Source organism: Apium graveolens, unplaced genomic scaffold (genome assembly GCF_009905375.1).
Source record: "Apium graveolens cultivar Ventura unplaced genomic scaffold, ASM990537v1 ctg2217, whole genome shotgun sequence".
Lineage (NCBI taxonomy): Eukaryota > Viridiplantae > Streptophyta > Magnoliopsida > Apiales > Apiaceae > Apium > Apium graveolens.
In genome coordinates, this window is record NW_027417567.1 from 3217 (window position 1) to 26768 (window position 23552).

Consider the following 23552-nt stretch of genomic DNA (forward strand, 5'->3'; position numbering starts at 1 on the left):
ATCCCTTAAGTTCTGACTTCCAGTATAAGTACTGATCAGTTAAGTACTGATTTGTTCTGTTCAAATAAGATCTGAAATCTAAACATAAAACATATTAGCCATGACATTATCAAATATATCTAACATGTATTAAATAAGATGCTCCTTAGTTTAGAGTAAAGCTTCTAGAATTATAATGAGATTATAATAGTGAGATCTAGAAGACGATAACTGTAGACTTATATAGTTCCTGATCATAGGATAACTAATCGGATGTTAGTAGATCCACAAAGATTAGTACATACTACGCTTGCTCCCTTTAGGAGGATGTCTGTTCTCATAGGCATTTGTGTGGTGACACTATAGCTAGTATGTAGGTGCTTATTAGGGAATAAGTTCACTGAACATGACTTGATAAGTTGAACAACTAATGGAGATTACTCACGTGTCAATAGTTGTTCACTGAGTGATAGTTGTACAAGTGTCCTTAGACTTGAGATCATTAAAGTTATCTTGTATATAATAAATTGTGCTTTAATTTAGTCCTTTGTCTCAAGGACATCCATTAGGTCTATTCTTGGCATAAGGATTTGTGTATAGAGATAGTTAACTTCAATAGAGGATCTACCCCTTCCAGTATAGGAAGAGAATATCATATGTTATTCTTAGTATGCGAGTTCTGGAATCTCTGGCCAGAGTGTAAGAAATTAGAAAGGAGTTTTTAATTTGCATTAATATGAACTTTGCATTATGAATAAGAAAATCATATGATTAAATTTGATAGGCCTGACACGAGATCCATGTCTTGTATTTAATCGGGATAATATAAGGGTAGAAGGAATTCATTGTACGGTAACTAGTCACTAACAGGTTCTTGGTATTCTAAGCAGTGAATTCATATTATCCGGATAGTCACGATATGTTGAGAAACATCACTAACGATGTAGAATAAATATAATTAATCAGTTAACTATATTTAGTGAATTTTAGTATTCATGTAAATAATTAATAGAAGTTTATTATTATTTAATTCTACTACCGGCATAATATTGAACCTATAGGGTCACACCATAAAAGAATATTTTCTTTGATGAAATAATGAGAGAGAGAATTATTTTCTAAATAGTTTAGAAAAAGAAATCAAATAGTTTTAATTATTATTAAAGCATTTTATAAAGATAAAATATGGGGCTAATATATATATATATTGATATATTATGAAAAACCCTAGGAGAGCCCTATAAATAGAATGAGATGGCTCATTCTAAAACACACACTTGGTTTTGTGAAAACCCTAAGAAGAGCTAGCCTCCATCTTCTTCCTCTCTCTCTCTCTCCCAAAACTCCATTTTTATAAAAGCTTGGTTTAATAAAAAGCTTCATTGAAGAGGATCATTCTTGGTGGATACGGTAGAGTGTTTCACACACTGAGGAGCAACTGCTAGCAACCATATTATAAAGCTTCGATTTTCAAGGTATGGTTACGATTCCTCCATTTTTCTGGTTTATACGTTTTTTTATATGTGCGATTCATATTTTTTGCGGAATAATTGTTATATCACGCTTCCGCTCATCCGTAAATTCCTTCAATTACAGACCGCTTGACTAAGTCTGCCCATTTCTTGCCCATTAATGAAAGGTATTCGCACGATAAATTGGTCAAAATGTATTTGGATGAGATTGTAATGAGATATGGAGTTTCATTGTTAATTGTACCCAACAGAGACTCAAGATTTAATTCAAGATTCTGGAAATAATTTCAAGACTGTTTGGGTACCAAATTGAAGATGAATAGTGTTTATAATCCACAGACAGATGGATATAGTGAAAGGACCATACAGACAATTGAAGACATGCTTAGAGTTTTTGCTTTGGATTTCAAGAATAGTTGGGATGAACATTTACCTCTGGTGGAGTTTTCATATAATAACATTTATCATGCTAGAGTTGCAATGTCCCCGTATGAAGTGATTTATTGAAGAAAGTGTAGGTCGCCAATATATTGGGATGAAGTCGAAGAACATAAGGTATTAGGACCATCACTTATTCACCAAAGGGCGGAAAAAGTAAAACTGATAATAAGACGTTTAAAAGCTGCTCAAGATATATATAAGAAATATGCAGATCACGATTGAAAGGACATGGAATTTGAATCATGAGAAGCAGTGTTGTTAAAGATATCATCATGGAAAGGAATAACTAGTTTTGGGAATAAGGGAAAGCTCAGTAAGCGGTATGCAGGACTGTTTGAAATACTCAAGAAAGTAGGAAAAGTGGCTTATGAATTGGCCTTACCACCTCAACTACAACATGTGCATTATATATTCCTCGTGTCAATGCTTAAGAAGTACCATCCAGATAACAGTCATGTGATAAAGTATAAACCCTTAGATATCCAGTTAGATTTATTGTATGTAGAGCAACCCGTTCAAATTTTAGATTGAATGGAAAATGTACTTAGGAATAAGACGGTAGCCTTAGTCAAAGTTTTATGGAGGAATTCTAGAGTAGAAGAATCAACTTGGGAACTTGAGAGCGAAATGCTCGAGAAGTATCCTCAACTATTTGAATAGGTGCACATTTATATCTAAGTTTGATTCTGGGGACAATATCCTTTTAAGGGGGAAGGATATAACGACCTTGATTTTTGTATATGTACCCATAATTATTTTTGTTTAATATAATTTTATTTTATTTGGTTGATTATATTTAAAACAGTGTGTTTAATCGTTATTTGTGAAAGATAAAATTTTAGACGTTTGGTGGAATATGTGTATGTGCTCGTATGTATTTTTGATTTTATGAATCATTTTCATAAATTTTTAGTTGATATTTTTCTATAAATATTGAGGATTTTGGATGAAAAATATTTATATAATTTTTTTTTCGAATATTTAAAGATCTTGAGATTTGTTTTTGTAAATTTTCTTCAAAAGATATAATTTTTTTATATGCATTTTTTTCAAATATCTTTTAACCTCTGTTGTTACAAAATGATTTTTTTTAAAATAAAAATAATTTATCTCAATCAAATATTAAAATTTCCCTAAAAATTATTTCCAGGATTATTTTAGTATAAAAATAAAATTTCATTATATAGCACAGTGGGTATATAATTTATTTTTTTGGGGATTTAGTGGGAGTGTGAAGTTAGAAAATTACCCCTTGAGACATAAAAGCCCCAAGGGGCAATTGTTTGCCCGTGCGTGTGCATCTCTTTGTCTCTCTTCTTTCTCTCTTAACTGTAATTCTCTCGTCTCTCTCCTCCCCTGCTCTACTCACCCATCACTAATTCAATTCGTTTTTGCTTGATTAGGATCAGAATCAACTTGATTTTAATTCCCAAATCTAGTACTACTCGATTTTTTGGTTGCATGTGTTCGTATTGTTGTGTGCCCTCCGTTTTTCTTCAAACCCTTACTTCGGGTTTTGAATTTTTATGATCAAAATCTGATTTTTTTTATGATTTTGATTACACATAGTCAATTAGATCTTAATCGGTGGAAATTCAGACCGAAAACCCATTATTGGGCACCACCAGAATTTTTGCCGCCGCGAGTGATGAACTCCGGTAAACTGGCAGTGGGCGATGATGATTTTGAGCCCTAAAAATGATTACCAATCTATTTTGATACTTGCATGTTCTTAGTTTTCAGTTTTTACGAATTTAGGTTTCGTTAGTGCGTATTTTTTATTTGTAAATTGAAATATACGATACGTGATATGTAAATTATGTGTTATATGTGTTAAAATATGTTTTTGATATTGGATTCTTATCTTTAAAATTTTAAATTAATATTTTTAATTATGTCGGGTTGTTTTGGTGCCGAGAAGTTAGAATTAAGTGTTAATTGTTGTATATAGATATAATTAAGTTGCGTGTTAGACTTGGAATTTGTTTTGGTTAATAATTTTGGTGGGATTTAAATTGTTGGATTGCATATCATGATAAGTTGAGTTGAATTGTTGATTAAAGGGATAATAGTATTTACGTAGAGGTCATGCCGGGTTTTCGGTAAAATTTACATGTTAAATTATATGCTAAGTGTAGTTTAGATAAGATTATGCTTACAATTATGTTGTGGTTATGTGCTAAGTGACCAAATTGTGATATGTGGTTGAAATTTATCATTCTTGAAGAGTATTCCTTGATTAAACAATCTTGATCATATTCCAATAAAGTTAAAATGAACCTTTACTAATCCTCCTTGATCTTGTTTAAATCACTTATTGAAAACTAAAATGGAAACTATTTAGACCGAGACGCCGGTCACTTAAATTTATTATTTTAAGGCCACATATTGCTGGGGACCCTGTATAGTTGAGAATTCACATTGGATATGTGAATTCAGAGCTCTGTCACCCAGCTTTGCTCGTAGTGCGTCGTGATAAGTTTCTAATTCCCATTCTCAATTGATTATCCTGTTGTTTTTGCTATGCTTTATTTTGATATATCTGTTCATTATGCATTATCACGTCTTAATTCTTTATGAGTTACTATATATGCACTTGCTAGGCTTTATGCTCAATCCATTTGATTCAATATTACAGCTAGATCCGAGTATGGCGAGACTCATTCAGACCGCTCGTAAGCAGACAGGTGGTTCCGGATACGACTATAGGCAAGAGTTGGCATAGTTAGATTACCTAGGGTAGTCTCTGGGAAGGGAGCTTAGTGATTCAAGCTTTTGGGTTGTAATGATAAGCTAGACTTTTAAAGTGATGTAATAAAGACTTTAGTTGCATTGTTTTAAACCTGAACCTATAGTGTTCCTTGTGGTGGGACTTGATGCAAGACAACTTAATTTACTTTTATCTTTAATTATTGTTCTATTAGTGTTCAATATGCCATGCTAGCGTAGCTCTGAATAATCATCCATAATACAAACAATCATTTTAGTAAGTAGTAGTAAAGTGGGTCGTGACAAAAATTATATTATTTATTAATCAATAACTAATATTATTATATTATAAAATATAATTTAAATATTTTTAAAAACTAATCTAACAACTTAATTTCTGGCATCTTATAATTTTTTTATATTGAGAAACATCAATAAACTTGGTAATTTAACTTGGTAATTTGCGTTCAGAGGAAAGTTTTTTTTTAATATGGTAGATAATTTTTTGGAGAATAATATGATGGTAGTTTTAGTTAAGAAGAAAGTTGAGGAGAATATGAAGCAATTTAGAGGAAATTTTATTGATATGGTAGAAAATCTTTAGAATAATAATAAAATGGTAATTTATAAATAGATAGAGAAATTTTACTAGATAATAAGATGGTAATTTGAGTTAATGGAAAGTTTTGGAGAATATATGGTAATTAACGTTTTTTTCAATTTAATAATTCAAAACTTTGAGAAAATAAGAAGAATAAGTTGAAACGATATGAGAGGTGCTACATTACCGCCTCCTCTTATCCTTTATATAAGTATATTGATATACTGATGATTGGTTGAGTAACTCATTTATAAAGTCACGCTTTTGAATAAATAAATATAATAAATACCGAAGTCTATAAAGCCGCTCACTCGTTAAACATGTGACATAAAGAGAAATTTTAGTAATTCTAATTTAAAAGAATGTAAATATAGTAACTTTGATTTAAATATATATATGTTTATTTTAAACATTTTCTCTGCGATTGATATGAGCTTATGTTCTTTGGATCATTTCAACCTATATTATAACATTGGTATGGCAACGGCAACTCAGATTTCACCAACTTCCATTTTCCTCAATAGTGGAAACACTGACAACGCACAAAAACTTCCTCTATATTAAACAAAGAAGCCAATGATATATAAGTCGGTCAAGTGCATAATTGCATTCAAAAATTAAACACATCTATATATACCATACAATAACATCCGTCGGGTTAGTCTCTTCACTAAGCCCTTTAAGAGTTATTATTTCTGCAGCACTTGCAGGAGTCTGAATTGGTGATTAATCAATTTTCCCAGGTGCTTTGTAGCCTTCTGCCTCAAGTACGAATTTTATATTAACATATTCATATTATATAAGTGTATTAAATACTCCGGAAGAATAGTATGAAATTAAATATTAACACGGTGCATATAAGGAACATATTACTAGGAGATGATAATACTAAATTAAACATGTGAGAATGATTTACCTCGATGTCATTGCATCAAAATTATGTAATATTAAAGAAAAATATGTAAAAATAAGTTTGTCATGTAGAAATTGAGACTAAAATCATAATATAGTAATACAAAATACATACTAAAATTTTGAATACACCATATAATATAGAATATGTACAAACCCGTTGCGAATGACGGAGCATCTGTATTCTCATAACCATTGACGATACTGTACAAATCACCCAAGTCACTGAACTCAAACTTGTCCATATGTATAATATAGTCACTTGTTTCAGTTTTTCAACAATAGTGGAGTTGAAAAATTGATAAAAATTTGTAATAGCATGAACGCCACCTTCAACAATATTCTTGGATATTGCCTTTTAGTTATCAGTGTAAAAAAATGCCGGATGTGGAAGTTCTGAGGGAAAACAAACATAATATTCATAAGATAATGAATTGTAATAGTAGGTTGTATTCTATACTTGAGCATTCAAAAATCAAATTAATAAACATTTGTTAAATTGTACCACCCACCGAAACATTAAAAATTGGATAGTCAGTTAGTCAGTACTGTATTTAGTTTTATATAGTACTTGGGTTTATATAATACACGAGATTAATTTTGTATTTATGTTATTCATAATACTTTTTTCAAAATTTATATAAAGACAATTCGTTCGTCGGTGTAATGACATTGAAATATGACAAAATAATATATACTATTTATCTTAACTAAAACAAAATTACACTCGAAGTTAAAATACATTTAAAACAAACTAAGTATAATCAGTTGAATTTAGCTGTGTAATGAATTTCGGGCTAAAATAAAATAATAACTATTATTGATTCGACTAAAATTATTGAACGGGTAATTCATCAATCGGAATAATAGCATGAGACTAAAAAAAATAATTTATACTATTTATCCAGGCTAAAAAATTATAGAACGAATCCACAATAAAACATATTTAAAATCAAAATAAAATTCGACCATCTAAAACAAAATAATATATATTATTCATCTGAGTTAAATGTGATTCGTGTAATATTATACCGAGATAAAAAATTTTGTTTAAATTAAAAAATTAATTATATTTTGTAAACACACATAAAAATAAAAATAATATTATTGATAGGGAGTAAAATAAACCCTCATTGTGTAATTAATATTGCATTAATTACATCAGAATTGGGCTGACAGTAAAGCCCATTAGAAAGGGCCCAAAAACCTGGATATTAATTATTTTTGTAATTAATTAATAAGGGATAAATCAGCTGAGATTCAAGGGCTCAAGCGTGACCTGGAGGCGCACCTGACCCCCAGACCTCCACTACCACCAAGGAGGAGGAATCTTCCTCCAATCATAGACCTGGATGGTCGACAACAGAGAAGGACTGTTGTCCCAAGGGTTGATCCAAGTGATCTTCTGCCCCTAAGAGATCCTGACGATCCAACTCCACCATTTGCTGAAGAGATAATGAATGCTCATATCTCAAGGAAGTTTAAGGTGCCCACCATCAAAGCTTATGATGACACTGGAGACCCCGTTAATCATGTCAGGACATTCTCTAATGCACTGTTGCTGCAGCCCGTGAATGACGTTATCAAGTGTCGAGTCTTTCCTCAAACCCTGTCGGGAATGGCTCAAAGATGGTACAGCCGTTTGCCTCCGAATTCTATTGGGTCCTTCAGAGAGCTAATTCAAGCTTTTATTAAGCAATTCATCAATGGGAGAATGCATGAGAAAAGTTCAGCATCCCTCATGAGCATTGTGCAGGGAGCAAAAGAGTCCTTGAGAGACTATCTGAATCGTTTCACCAAGGAAGCTTTAAAGGTCCCAGACCTTGATGACAAGGTAGCTATGATAGCACTGCAACAAGGAACTAGGGACGAGTTCTTCAAGATGTCATTAGCCAAGCGCCCCCCTGAAAGCATGTTACAGCTCCAAGACAGGGCCGAGAAGTACATAAAAGTGGAGGAGAGCATGAGGAAGACGGTAGTGAACAATGAGCCCGCTGGTTGAAAGAAGCAAAAAACTAATCTGGAATATATTGCTAAGGACAAGTATCCTAGAACTGAGCAAAACAATGACTCAACCCCGAAGAAGGGAGGACCAGGATAAAAGTTCACTGAATATGCTAAGTTGAATGCTCCTAGGAGTTAGATCTTGATGGAAATTGAGAAGGACAAAGATGTACATTGGCCTAAGCCTCTGAAGGCTGATCCTACCAAGCTGGATAAGAGTAAATATTGCAGATTTCACAAGGATGTTGGATGACACCGATGAGTGTAGACAATTGAAGGATGAAATAGAGTTCCTCATTCGAAAAGGAAGGTTGAGCAAGTACACTGGAGATGGAGGAGATAGGAATAACAACGGAAGAAAGAATTTGATGATCGTAGGAGGGACCAAGACGATCAGGAGCGAAATCCCCAGCCCCGAGGGCCTGTGATAAATGCAATCTTTGGAGGACCACGACCCCGAGGGCCTGTGATAAATACAATCTTCAGAGGACCAACTGCTGCTGATTTATCCAAAAACTCAAGGAAAGCAAATACTAGAGAAGTTATGGATATCATTGGGGAAGCCCCGAAGAGGGCTAGGACAGGAGTGACAATGGCATTTGATGATTCTGACTTGGAGGGTATGAAATTTCCTCATGATGATCCGCTGGTCATAACACCGATAATAGGGAACAACCCGGTGAAGAGGGTCCTTGTAGATAATGGTGCCTCGGTGGACATTTTACTCCATGTTACCTTTTTAAGGATGGGTTACAATGATTCTCAATTAACCCCAACCGATATGCTGATATATGGATTCGCATGAGTGGAGTGCCTCGTGGAAGGGATAATTAAGTTGCCAATGACCATAGGTCAGGAACCAAGACAAGCAACACATATGTTGGACTTTGTAGTGGTAAAGGCTGGATCGACTTACAATGCAATCATGGGAAGAAAGAGAATACATGCTTTCAAGTAGGGGTGAGCGCGGTGCAGGTGGTGCGGTTTTTTCCTCAAACCGCAAACCAAACCGCACATGCGGTTTGCTCAAATTTCCAAACCGCAACCGCACCGCGTACCCTCGAAAACCGCATAAATCATACCACGAAAATGCGGTGTAGTGTGGTGCGGTTCACTGCGGTTTATACTTTACAAGTTCAAAAAAATTAAATAAATACAAAACTTAAATTTAATCAAATTTCCGAAAATAGTTTTAGTCAATTAGAATGCAACATCGTAGTTCACTAGTATAAATACTTGGATTTTGGTTTTCCTAGTGAAGAAATACAAACAAAAGATTGTGTAGTCTCTTTTTTATTTGTTAGAAGATCGTGTGGTCCATTTGAATCTCTTAATGAATTTAACATATAATTCTAACTCAATAAGGATGTTATGGCCATCTGGTGAAATTCAGTTTAACTAAGAACATAAAATAGTTCTTTATGTTACCCGATAGGAATATAAGTGTGTATATATATATATATATATATATATTTATAATATATTAAATATTGCGGTGCGGTGCGGTTTGAACCGCATTTCAGAAATTTGAAACCACAACCCGCACTGCACCACGCGGTTTATTAAAAATTCAAACCGCAACCGCACCACGAAAATTATAATCCGCGTTTTGCGGTATGGTTTGGTGTGGTGCGGGCGGTTTTTGCGATTTATGCGGTTTTCTGCTAACCCCTACTTTCAAGGCAGTCCCTTCTTCCTACCATTCAGTGATGAAATTTTCCCACCCGGAATGGGATTGGAGAAGAGAGAGGAGATCAAAAGATGGCAAGGAGTTGTTATGTGGCCTCTCTTAGGGCTGATGGAATTGGGGGGTAGGTTCTGCCTATTGAAGATCTGGACATCTGTGAAAATGATGAGAAAAGAGGGAAACCATCATAAGACTTGGTTCTGATTCCTTTGGCTCCCAAGGATCCTGAGAAAGTAACTTTCATTGGAGCATCGCTAGAGGAGCCCCTTAGAGGGAAGTTGGTGAAGTTTTTATAAGAGAATAGTGATGTATTTGAACGACAGCTGATATGCCAGGCATAGACCCGGAACTGATCACTCACAAGCTAAACGTGGATCCAAATCGAAAGACTGTGAAGCAAAAAAAAAGAAGTTTTGCTCCAGAGAGGCAGGAGCTATTAAGCAAGAAGTAGAGAAGCTCTTATAGGCTGGTTTTATTGAGGAGATACAGTTTCCGGAATGGTTAGCAAACCCTGTGATGGTAAAGAAGGCTAATGGAAAATGGAGAATGTGCATGGATTTCACTGATCTAAATGACGCATGCCCAAAGGACTGTCTCCCGTTGCCAAGGATAGACACCTTGATAGATGCTACTGCTAGACATGAGATGTTGAGCTTCATGGATGGATTCAGTGGATATAATCAGATCAAGATGTATAAGGATGACATCCCAAAGGTATCATTCATTACTGACTTTGGTGTTTTTTATTATCTTGTTATGGCGTTTGGTCTCAAGAATGCAGGAGCCACCTATCAAAGGTTGGTAAATAAGATTTTTAAGGATCTTATTGGCAAAACTATGGAAGTTTATGTTGATGACATGTTAGTCAAGAGTTTGATAAAGACTGATCACATAACCCATTTGAGGGAAGCGTTTGAGGTGCTGAGGTATCATAAAATGATGCTAAATCCTGCAAAGTGTGCTTTCGGAGTGGGATCCGGAAAGTTTTTAGGTTTGATGGTCTCCAAGAGGGGGATCGAGGCCAATCCTGATAAAATAAAGGCTATCCTAGACATGGAACCACCACATTCCATAAAGGACATTCAGAATCTCATTGGAAGAGTTGCAGCTCTAGGACGTTTCATCTCCAAATCCGGAGACAAATGCTTGCCATTCTTTAAATCCCTGAAGAAGGTTAAAGATTTTGTATGGACTGAGGAAAGCCAGGAGGCATTTCAAGGACTGAAGAAATATATGGTTCAAGCCCCGTTGTTGGCCAAGCCAACTCTGAATGAAACGTTGTACTTATACTTGGCCGTTTCAGATAATGCTTTGAACGCTGTATTGGTTAAGGAGGAACTTAAAATCCAGAAACCCATATACTATGTTACTAAAATTCCGCAAGGAGTTAAGTTGAATTATTCAACTATTGAGAAGTTTGCGTTAGCCTTGGTAATGGCTTCAAGGAAGTTACGTCCTTACTTCCAGGCTCATAAAATTGAAGTGCTAACAAATCAGCCCTTAAGAAACATCATTCATACTCCTAAAGCTAGTGGGAGGCTTATTAAATGAGTAATAGAACTAGGAGAATTCGACATCAAGTACAAGCCACGAACGGCAATAAAAGCCCATGCATTGGCTGACTTCGTGATGGAATGTGTAATATCCGAGACATAACGTGTAATTATTTTATCGATAAATGATTATTATGTGATTTTTGGTGAATTATTTGATGATTGGTGTTGTTATGTGGATGTTGATATGTGGTAAAATATAAGTATGTTAATTTTATTATAACCAGAATAAAATATAGATAATTAAGGTATTTCTCTGGTAATTTTTAGACTGTTATATGATTTTATATTGATTTATGAATTTATTAATTATTTTCTGAGTAATTACAAAATTATTTTATAAAGCCGGGAATCGTCCGACTTCAACCATTTTTACGTTTTTACAACCCGAAACTCTTCTGAAAATTCCTTCATAACCTAATTTGGTAGTTCCGGACATTTTCCGTATTTTGACTTTTTCGATCCGGATTACGGTTTGACCCGTGCGTAGCCCGACGCAAGGTTTTCGATAAGATAATCATTTCGGTGAATCAACAAAATCCGTATTCTCGAAAGACGGGATATTATTATGTTATTTTCATATAAAGTATTTTATAAGAAGCCCGGTTTGGATAATTATCCTATACAGGTATTAAATCGGATCATTTTTGCAGTTACTTAGCTGCTAAGCAACTAATTTATCGATCCAAAACGATCCAACACGAACCAATATTTCATAAATATATATAGCCCTTTTATTATTTCATTTTATTCGTATAATCATAATCGATCAGTAAAAATATGGAATTTACAGAGAAAAACCCTAAAAACGTATCGTTCTTCATAATCAAGCGCATAAACGAAGGCATTATCGAACTCCGATTCAAGCGTGCAATATATCAAATCGAAGCTCTTGAAAAACTCTTTCTGAATCCACCATCTATTCAAGTGCAGAAATCAAGGTATCTTTCTTATTTAATTGTTTTAATTCGAATTAATTATGGATTAAATTAGGATTTTTTGTTCTTTATGTTTTTGATGTGATTTGATGCCATAAATCTTTTCTTCCTGGTCATTTTGGTATATTATATGTCAAATTTGGAATTCAATAACATGTCCAAATTGATGTTTGATTCTGGAAAATTGAAATTATGGTTTATATGCTTAAATGTTCTTAATTGAAATTTGGTTTTTTCTTTGTTAAGGGTTATTGGTTAAAATTAATAGTACCATTTTGTAGATCGTTTGAAAACCAATCGAATGATATAGGTTAGATTATTCGAGCATTCCTGGAAGAGGCTCATCGGAAAAATAATTAGAACGGCGATGGAATTTTCCAGCTGCGATTCCGGCCGCTTCGTTGACGTGTTGATAATTTCGGTTGCATATATTGCAACGATTAAACGCCGTGATTTTGATCTAGTTCTGGGCATTTTTTAAGCTCGCCGGAAAGCATGGTGGCCGCCGTTAATGGCGGCCGGCCACTGGAGAGGAAAGGTGAGGAAAACGATGGCGAATTATATTTTAGCCATCGTTCTTTCCTCATTTTTATAGAACAGTCCCTGGGTTTTAAAAATTCTTAAAAATCAAATTTATGTTTTAAAATGTTCAAAAAAAAAATCATAATCCTGTTTTATCATTTTCAAAATTTATATTTTCTTTTTATAATTAATTTCAGAAATTGTTTTTAATTATTTTAAATTACAAAAATTCACTATTTATTATTCTGAAAAATATTTTTAACTCAAAAATAAATTTTAATTAATTAATTAATTAATTTTAGTTGATAATTAATTATTAATTAGTCAATTAATTTAAATATTAATATATTAATTAATTTAATTAGTTATTAATCTTAATTAATTATTTAATTAGATTTAATTATTTATTTTTGATTTAAAAATTCTGAAAAATAGTTTCGAGCTTTAAAATATTATTTAAAATTATTTTCAAGGCTCGATAATTATTATAAAATTATTTTAAAGTCAGATCGGGAGTTCGAACCCTATTATTTAATTATAAAATAATTCGGAGGCCCATTTTAATTCTGAAAAATATTCAAAAATTCGTATTAAATACCTGGAAAATCATTTTGACCCCGAATCTTCTTTGAAAAATTATTTTGATCAAATATTTTATGTGCTACGTGTTATATGTGATCTGGTTGATGCATAATATGACTGTATGTGCATTGTTTAATTGTTTTATTCATAACTTTCAATCCGTACTGTTAGATATATTTGAGATGTCATGTCTAATCTGTTGTGTTTAGTTTCAGAACTTAATATCAGGAATTAGTGGAAATCAGAACTTACTGAAATCAGAACTTATATCAGAAATTAAGGCCGTCAGAATTTATATCAGGACTTAAGTGCGGGAACTTCAGATAAGAAATGCAACTGATTTATAGGAGAGGATCTGGACTAAAATAAATGAAGATATGCATGAAGAGTTGGACAGCTAGAAGACTTGTAGAAGATAATATCTGATTGATATATTTTAGGAGATAGAATTATATTCAATATCAATTAGAAGATATCTTGTAACTCTGTACTATATAAACACAGCTTAGGGTTTACACTATAAGTGTTATCATTCACGAGAATATTATACATTGTAACCTAGCAGCTCTTAGTGATATTATTCATCACTGAGAGAGTAGTTTCACCTATTTTGTAACAGATCTTATTATATTGAATAAACTTGATTACTGTTACATACTTGTGTTTTAAATCGATTTGATTGTATAAACACTATATTCAACCCCCTTCTATAGTGTTGTGTGACCTAACAAGTGGTATCAGAGCCTCTTTATTGATATACAAACAGTGAGATCCAGTTTACAATCATGTCTGAAGAAACACAAACTCCACCTAAGCCCACCAAAACTCAAGATACTCAAAACAATCAAACCCACAGTCGATATGAGAGTATTAGGGTTCCCATACTGAGAGTATCTGAGTATCCTATATGGAAGGTAAAGATGGCTATGTTTCTGGAAGCCACAGATCCAGAATACCTTGATAGAATTAATGATGGACCATATAAGCCTACCAAGCTTTCGATTGCAGTTGCTGATCAACCAGCAAAGATGATACCAAAGAAGAAAGGTGATTACACGTCTGAAGACATCTCATATATTGCTAGGGATGCAAGGGTAAGGCATCTGCTGCATAGTGTACTTGACAATGTCATGTCAAATAGGGTAATTGGATGCAAGACTGCAAAGGAGATATGGGATGCTTTGGAGACAAGATGCCAGGGAACTGAAGCAATTAAAAAGAACAGGAAGACTATACTCACACAAGAGTATGAGCACTTTGACTCAAAAGCTGATGAGTTATTAACTGATTTGTATGACAGATTTGCCAAACTCTTGAATGATCTGTCACTGGTGGACAAGGAATATGATCTTGAAGTTTTAAATCTAAAATTCCTTTTAGCTCTTCCTGAAAATTGGGATTTGAAGTCTACTACCATAAGAGACAACCATGACCTTGCTGAAACTACTCTTGATAAAATTTATGGTATGCTCAAGACTCATGAACTTGAGATGGATCAAAGGAGCAAAAGGCATGGAAGAAAGTCAAAGACAGTTGCTCTTAAAGCTGAGGAGGAATCTCCTAAAATGGTTGTCTCAAAGAGGGGCAAAGGAAAGGCTCTCCTCATACAGTCTGATTCAGAGTCATTATATTCTGATGATGATGATTCAGAATCTGAAAATTTATCTTAAGTGGATGTTGATGCAGAGATGATGCAACTGTGTGCTCTTATGGTGAAGGGTATCACAAAGATAGCCTACAAGAAATTCAGAAAGGGCAAGAAATTTTCCAGGAAAGGTGGAAGTTCTGAAAAGAAAGGGTTCAGAAAGTCTGAAGGCAAAGGAGGAAAGTCTGAAGATGAGGTGAACTATGCCTTAATGGCAAATGCTGATAGCAGTTCTGATATTGCTAAATTGAAGGTACCCATTCAACTCTTGCTTTTCATACTGATGATATTTCTGAGCTAAGATTATATCTTAAAACCATTTTCATTAGTTTTAGAGATCAGACTTTAACAAATGAAAGATTAACATCTGAAAGTCTTGCTCTTAGAAACAGAAATGACTACTTAGAAAAAGAGTTAGTTATATTCCATCAAACTCAGAAAGAAAGAGATGAGGCTTTGTATGTTAGAGATGAACTGCTAAAATTGAATAAATCTCTTATATTTGAACTGGAAAAGAAAAAGGAGATAATCAAAACTTGGACTAACTCTGGAAGAACAACTCAGAAAATCTTAGAAAATGGAAATTGGAAAGAAGGACTAGGTTACCTAGATGATAAAAAAGAAAAGAAAACTGTGTCATCTAAACCAAACTTTACTAAGAAAGCTGAAAAGCCTAAAGTTAATCCTGTTAAATTTGTAGCAGAAACTGTTGTGTCTGATTCTGAAATGATGAAAGACTCTAAGACAGAAGTCAAAGAAAAGTCAACTTCTGACAAATTAAAACATGACAAAATAGCTTCAGTAAACATAGGTTTAATGATAAGGAAGCAGCTTAAGCATAAGCTGAAAGAGATTAAAAATGTGAACAAGGTCAAGGAAGCTAGGAAAAATTGGAATGGAAAGAAAGGTGTGAATAAAAGCAATAATTATATGCATGTTCCTAATGCTCCTAGAAAGAAATGTCATAATTGTGGAAACTCTAACCATCTTGCTTCTTTTTGCAGGAAAAATAAAGATATAAACTCTTTATCTCCTAGATCAGGAGTTAAGAGTCAGTCTGTTAGGTTTAAACCACAAAATCCTTATTTTCATTGTGGTAGTTCATGACATTCTATTTATACTTGTAAGGAATATCATAGTTTGTACTGTGATTATTATCAAATAAAACCTTCTTTAAAGAAAGTTAGTGTAATTCCTTCTAGTGTAAATTCTGATGCAAAGTCTGATATAAAGTCTAATAAAAAGCATGTTAGCATAAACTCTGAAACTAAATCCGCTGGAAATGCTAACAAACTTAAAAAGGCCAAAGGATCCAAGCAAGTCGGGTCCTTAAAACTAACCAATAGTGGTCTTTGTGATTGCAGGGCAACAGAAAAAATATCCTAGTTCTGGACAGTGGATGTTCAGGACATATGACTGGAAATAAAGCCCTGCTATCAGACTTTTTGGAGAAAGCTGGCCCAGGAGTTTCTTATGGAGATGGCAACATGGGAAATACTCTGGGATATGGCAATATCAATCTTGGGAATGTCATAATTGAATCAGTAGCTCTTGTCTCAGGACTTAAACACAATCTGCTAAGTGTGAGTCAAATCTGTGACAGAGGTTATCATGTGGATTTCTTTGAAAAACACTGTGAAGTTGTAAGTAATTCTACAGGCAAAGTGGTTCTGAAAGGTTACAGATATGGTAACATATATGAAGCCAGACTTTCAATAAATTTTGATGATTCTGCAATCTGTCTGTTAAGCAGAGCATCAATTGAAGAAAGCTGGAATTGGCACAAGAGACTCTCTCATTTAAATTTCAACAATATAAATGAGCTAGTAAAGAAAGATCTTGTGAGAGGACTGTCAAAATCATTATTTTCTCCTGATGGTCTTTGTGATTCATGTCAAATGGCAAAATAAAGAAAATCTTCATTCAAGAGCAAAACTAAATCCTCAATTCCTTATCACTTACTGCATGTTGATCTATTTGGTCCAGTCAATGTCATGTCCACTGCAAAGAAGAAATATGCTATGGTTATAGTGGATGAGTTCACAAGATACACTTGGGTGTATTTCTTGCACAAGAAGAATGAAACTGCATCTACTCTAATTAATCATGTTAGACGGCTGGATAAGTTGGTCAAAGATTCTGTTAAAATAATAAGAAGTGATAATGGCACTGAGTTCAAGAATTCAATCATGGAAGAGTTTTGCAAAGAGCATGAAATAAAGCAGGAATTTTCTGCACCTGGAACTCCATAGCAGAATGGAGTTGTAGAAAGAAAGAACAGGACTCTTATTGAAGTTGCACGAACTATGCTTGATGAAGCAAAGCTTCCAACCTATTTTTGGGCTGAAGCTGTGCAGACTGCTTGTTTTACACAGAATGCTACACTCATAAACAAGCATGGAAAAACACCATATGAGATGGTGAAGAAAAAGAAGCCAAATCTGAAATACTTTCATGTATTTGGATGCAAGTGTTTTGTTCTTAAGACTCATCCTGAACAGCTGTCAAAATTTGATCTAAAAGCTGATGAAGCAATTTTTGTTGGATATCCACTTTCCACAAAAGCCTTCGGACTCTACAATTTAAGAACAAGGGTTGACATGGAATCTATCAATGTATCTTTTGATGATAAAAAGATTACTGGACTTGAAGATTTCAATGATCATGATCAGCTGAGATTTGAAAATGAAGATATAAATTCTGATTCTGTAAATTCTGATGACCTAAATCCTGATCATGTAAGTTTTGACGGGTTAAATTCTGATGTCATTGAAACTGTGGTAATTGCTCCAAAGGAAGATGCACCTGTTTAGGGGGAGCAAGCTAATGATCATACCACATCTCAAGACTCTCAAGAAACATCAGAACCTATCATTGGCTCTTCAAGTTCTGATTCATCAAGTTCTTATGAGCCAAATTCTGATAATCCTGGAAACTCTTATTCTTCAATTCCTGATGGATCCAACTCAAATTCTGAAATTTCAGAGAGCATAACTTCAGGGGGAGCATCATAAAATATTGATGGAGACAGCATGGATCATGGGGGAGGATCCAGTTCTAGAGATCAACTTCCATCTGCAAGGAAGTGGACTAAATCACACACACCTAACTTAATAATTGGAGATCCTGAAGCAGGTGTCAGAACTAAAACAGCAACATCAAATGAATGTCTCTATCATTCCTTTCTATCTCAGACTGAACCAAAGAAAGTGGAAGAAGCTCTTCAAGATGCTGTTTGGGTGCAAGCAATGCAGGAAGTGTTAAATGAATTTGAAAGAAATAAAGTCTAGACCCTAGTGCCAAGACCAAAGAACAGGTCCATTGTTGGAACAAAATGTGTGTTTAGAAACAAAACATACAGTGATGGCATAATTACAGGAAATAAAGCAAGGCTGGTTGCTAAAGGTTACTCTCAACATGAGGGTATTGACTATGATGAAACATTTGCTCCAATTGCTAGATTGGAAACCATAAGAATCTTTTTGGCTTATGTTGCTCACAAGAAGTTTAAAGTCTTTCAAATGGATGTGAAAAGTGCTTTTCTCAATGGAGAATTGGAAGAAGAGGTATATGTTGAACAACCACCAGGATTTGTAGATCCAAAATTTCCTAATCATGTCTACAGACTTGATAAAGAACTCTATGGCCTTAAGCAAGCTCCAAGAGCATGGTATGAGATTTTAGCTCAATTTCTTCTGGGAAGTGGATTTACCAGAGGCACAATTGATAAAACTCTGTCCTACCTCAACCATGGAAAGGACTTACTTTTGGTACAGATATATGTTGATGATATCATCTTTGGTTCTACAAATACCAAACTCTGTGAAAGGTTTGCAGAGCTAATGCAGTCAAGATATAAAATGAGTATGATGGGAGAACTTAGCTATTTTCTGGGACTTTAAGTCAAGCAAAATGAAGAAGGTACTTTCATAAATCAATCCAAGTACACCAGAAATTTACTCAAGAAATTTGGAATGCAAGACAGTTCAACTGCATCCACTCACATGGCCACTGCAACCAAGTTAGATAAAGATACTGGAGCATTATTAGATATTACTAACTACAAAGGTATGATTGGCTCTTTACTCTATTTAACTGCAAGTAGACCTAATATCATGTATGATACCTGTCTTTGTGCAAGATTTCAAGCTGATCCAAGAGAACCTCATCTAATAGCTATGAAAAGAATTTTCAAGTACCTTAAGGGTACAGCTGATCTAGGATTGTGATATCCTAGGGAATCAGATTTTAAGCTAATAGGTTAGTCAGATGCATATTTTGCAGGATGCAAAATTGACAGGAAAAGCACTAGTGGAAGCTGCCAATTTCTTGGAGGTAGATTGGTTTCTTGGTTTAGCAAGAAACAGAAATCATTTTTAACATCAACTGCAGAAGTAGAATATATTGCTGCAGGAAGCTGTTGTGCACAAATTCTTTGGATGAAGAATTAGTTACTGGACTATGGGTTAGAAATTTCTAAAAGACACATTTAATGTAATAATCAAAGTGTTATTGCAATGACAGGAAATCCAGTTCAACACTCAATGACAAAGCACATCAGCATTAGGTACCATTTCATAAGGGAACATGTGATGGAAGGTACAGTGGAATTGCATTTTGTACCAACAGATCAACAACTAGCAGATATCTTCACAAAACCACTATGTGAAGCTACTTTTACAAGACTGGTAAATAAATTTGGAATGGTTTCAGGTTCTTTCTCAAAATCTATTTAGTTTTTGTTCTCATGCATCAGACTTTATGATCAGCGTTTACAGATTATTTATCTTAATGTAATTTATGCTTTAAATGTATCATATTAAATACTGATTATTATGTGATGTGATTCTATATACTTTGATAGTGTTTTGAATGTTCTGTGACTATTCAATCCAATGAGGATTACTTTGCTAGATGCTGACTTAGTAGTCTTTAACAAACTATGAATCCCATGTTTGAATTAGTTGTTTATGTGGAAATCAATAACACAAGAAAATTCTGATTTTGATCTTAGTCAAATTTACTTTGTGTATCTTATTATTAAGTCACAAACTAGATTATTTTTTCTTATCTGTCAAATTCTGATGTCAGTAAATCTTAAGGATGAACTACATGCTTGATAAGCCTCACTTATCTGAAGAAAACAAAAGAAAAGAAAAAATGAAGTCAGGTACTCCTTTGAGATCTAGAGTAAATATGTGAAAGGGAAGAGCCAAGTGCATTGATGGTATTAAGTTATATGCATTAGAAAAGCAAATAATTTTTTCTTGGTGACTTTTCACATTATTTGATTACTGGAGAAATATTCTGATAATAGCATAAATTCTGATAGCAGTTTTGACTCATTTACACTGAGAAGCCACTGTAAAAAGAATGTCAAAAGATGCATAAAATGAGCACAAACAGTTGAGGTGGACTCTTGCATAAATTTATTTTATAGTAGACTTCAAAATTAGACAGAATCTCCATGCATGCGCTAGATTGAGATCTGCAGGGCGGCGGGGACAGATTTTAAGCATTTTTCTTAGTTATGCCTTATTTCTAAGATATATGAAGTTTATCAGACTTTAATCTTTATCTGGTCATTTGTAAATACACACACTCTCACTCCATATGAATGATGAAAATTATTGTGGTGATTAAGTTGTTTCTGACAAACAGTTAAGTATTATTTGCATAAATTCTGAGGACAAGTTCTGATGATTAAACTCTGAAGAAACCAGTCAGTATTTTTGTGAAGAATCACAGAAACAGTCATTCACTTTTTGAGTACAGAAGCCATGTTCTGATGACCTTTAAATTCTGATAATAGTCAAGTTCTGATGCAAATCCTGATGGAAACTTTGATGCTTACATGGAATTATTTAATTACTTGACTTATTTTTTATATTTACTGTAACGGTCATTTTTATCAGAAAATGATTAAGTGAGATAAAAACAGTGATAATCATTTGGTTAATGGGTTGCGTGTTTGTTTTGGTAACAACATGTGAGCAATAATTACTACACCTTTACCGTGCCCACTCATTACTATTTTGACTGTTTCCATGCTGCCAGGTGTAAAAAGTCTGTTCTGCTTCACAAAAATAGCCGTTGTCACGTGGAGTGTATAAATTTTACAATCTTTTACCTACTATTCTTATTTTCTAATCTCTCTTATTCTCTCTCACTCTCTAATATTCTCTGAAGCTATCTCTTACAGGCATTCTATCAAACACCTTTCGTACACACTGTGATGGAAGGTACTAAAATACACATTTAATGTGATAATCAAAGTGTTATTGCTATGACAGGAAATCCAGTTCAACACTCAATGACAAAGCATATCAGTATTAAGTACCATTTCATAAGGGAACATGTGATGGAAGGTACAGTGGAATTGTATTTTGTACCAACAGATCAACAACTAGCAGATATCTTCACAAAACCACTATGTGAAGCTACTTTTACAAGACTGGTAAATAAATTTGGAATGGTTTCAGGTTCTTTCTCAAAATCTGTTTAGTTTTTGTTCTCATGCATCAGACTTTATGATCAGTATTTACAGATTGTCTTATCTTAATGTAATTTGTGCTTAAAATGTATCATATTAAATACTGATTATTATCTGATGTGATTCTATATACTTTGATAGTGTTTTGAATGTTCTGTGACTATTCAATCCAATGAGGATTACTTTGCTAGATGCTGACTTAGTAGTATTTAACAAACTATGAATCCCATGTTTGAATTAGTTGTTTATATGGAAATCAATAACACAAGCAAATTCTGATTTTGATCTTAGTCAAATTTACTTTGTGTATCTTATTATTAAGTCACAAACTAGATTATTGTTTCTTATCTGTCAAATTCTGATGTTAGTAAATCTTAAGGATGAACTACATGCTTGATAAGCCTCACTTATCTGAAGAAAACAAAAGAAAAGAAAAAATGAAGTCAGGTACTCCTTTGAGATCTAGAGTATATATGTGAAAGGGAAGACCGAAGTGCATTGCTGGTATTAAGTTATATGCATTAGAAAAGCAAATAAATTATTCTTGGTGACTTTTCACATTATTTGATTACTGGAGAAATATTCTGATAATAGCATAAATTCTGATAGCAGTTTTGACTCATTTACACTGAGAAGCCACTGTAAAAAGAATGTCAAAAGATGCATAAAATGAGCACAAACAGTTGAGGTGGACTCTTGCATAAATTTATTCTATAGTAGACTTCAAAATTAGATAGAATCTCCATGCATGCGCTAGATTGAGATCTGCAGGGCGGCGGGGACAGATTTTAAGCATTTTTCTTAGTTATGCCTTATGTCTAAGATATATGAAGTTTATCAGACTTTAATCTTTATCTGGTCATTTGTAAATACACACACTCTCACTCCATATGAATGATAAAAATTACTGTGGTGATTAAGTTGTTTCCGACAAGCAGTTAAGTATTATATGCATAAATTCTGAGGACAAGTTCTGATGAAAGTTCTGATGATTAAACTCTGAAGGAACCAGTCAGTATTTGTGTGAAGAATCACAGAAACAGTCATTCACTTTTTGAGTACAGAAGCCATATTCTGATGACCTTTAAATTCTGATAATAGTCAAGTTCTGATGCAAATCCTGATAGAAACTTTGATGCTTACATGGCATTATTTAATTACTTGACTTATTTTTGATATTTACTGTAACGGTCATTTTTATCAGAAAATGATTAAGTGAGATTAAAACAGTGATAATCATTTGGTTAATGGGTTGCGTGTTTGTTTTGGTAACAACATGTGAGCAATAATTACTACACCTTTACCGTGCCCACTCATTACTGTTTTGACTGTTTCCATGCTGCCAGGTGTAAAAAGTCTGTTCTGCTTCACAAAAATAGCCGTTGTCACGTGGAGTGTATAAATTTTACAATCTTTTACCTACTATTCTTATTTTCTAATCTCTCTTATTCTCTCTCACTCTCTAATATTCTCTGAAGCTATCTCTTACAGGCATTCTATCAAACACCTTTCGTACACACAACTTTTCACTTAATTTCTTATAGAAATGGCACCCAAGGACATCATCTTTAATGGATCCAAGTTCGTCCCCAATAACTACATGGCTATTCTCAGCAAGGATGATGCTCCATCAGATCTTCATTTTATTCAAGATCTTCTGGCTAACAGTGAGATTGGGTATGCTTTGACCCAACCATAATTACTCTCAGGAATACATATACTAGAGTTTTGGAGGAGTGGAGTTTATGATGATGGTGGTGAAGCTGGGTCCCTAAGTATTATCTTCATAACAGGGGAAGATGAGCATCTGGTTAACTTGTCAACTGTTCGACAAGCTCTGTACTTGCCAAAAAATTACACTTTTAATACTCAGATTGAGGAACCACTTTTACAGGGTATGATGGCCAATCTTGGCTTTGAGAAAAGTCTGTCCAAGCTGGGACAGCTGAAGAGGCCATACATCAGAAGGGAGTGGAGCTATTTCTTTGACTGGATCACCAGAGCTTTTGCCAAC

At 33.9% G+C, this 23552-nt stretch overlaps 1 long non-coding RNA gene across 1 annotated transcript; it reads left to right on the forward strand.

Moving 5' to 3' along the window:
- Positions 1 to 3118: 3118 nt before the first annotated feature.
- On the forward strand, positions 3119 to 4806 carry LOC141700356 (uncharacterized). Its single transcript, XR_012566305.1, has 2 exons — positions 3119 to 3223; positions 4531 to 4806. It is a non-coding gene; the product is annotated as an uncharacterized LOC141700356 (long non-coding RNA).
- The last annotated feature ends 18746 nt before the right edge of the window (positions 4807 to 23552 follow it).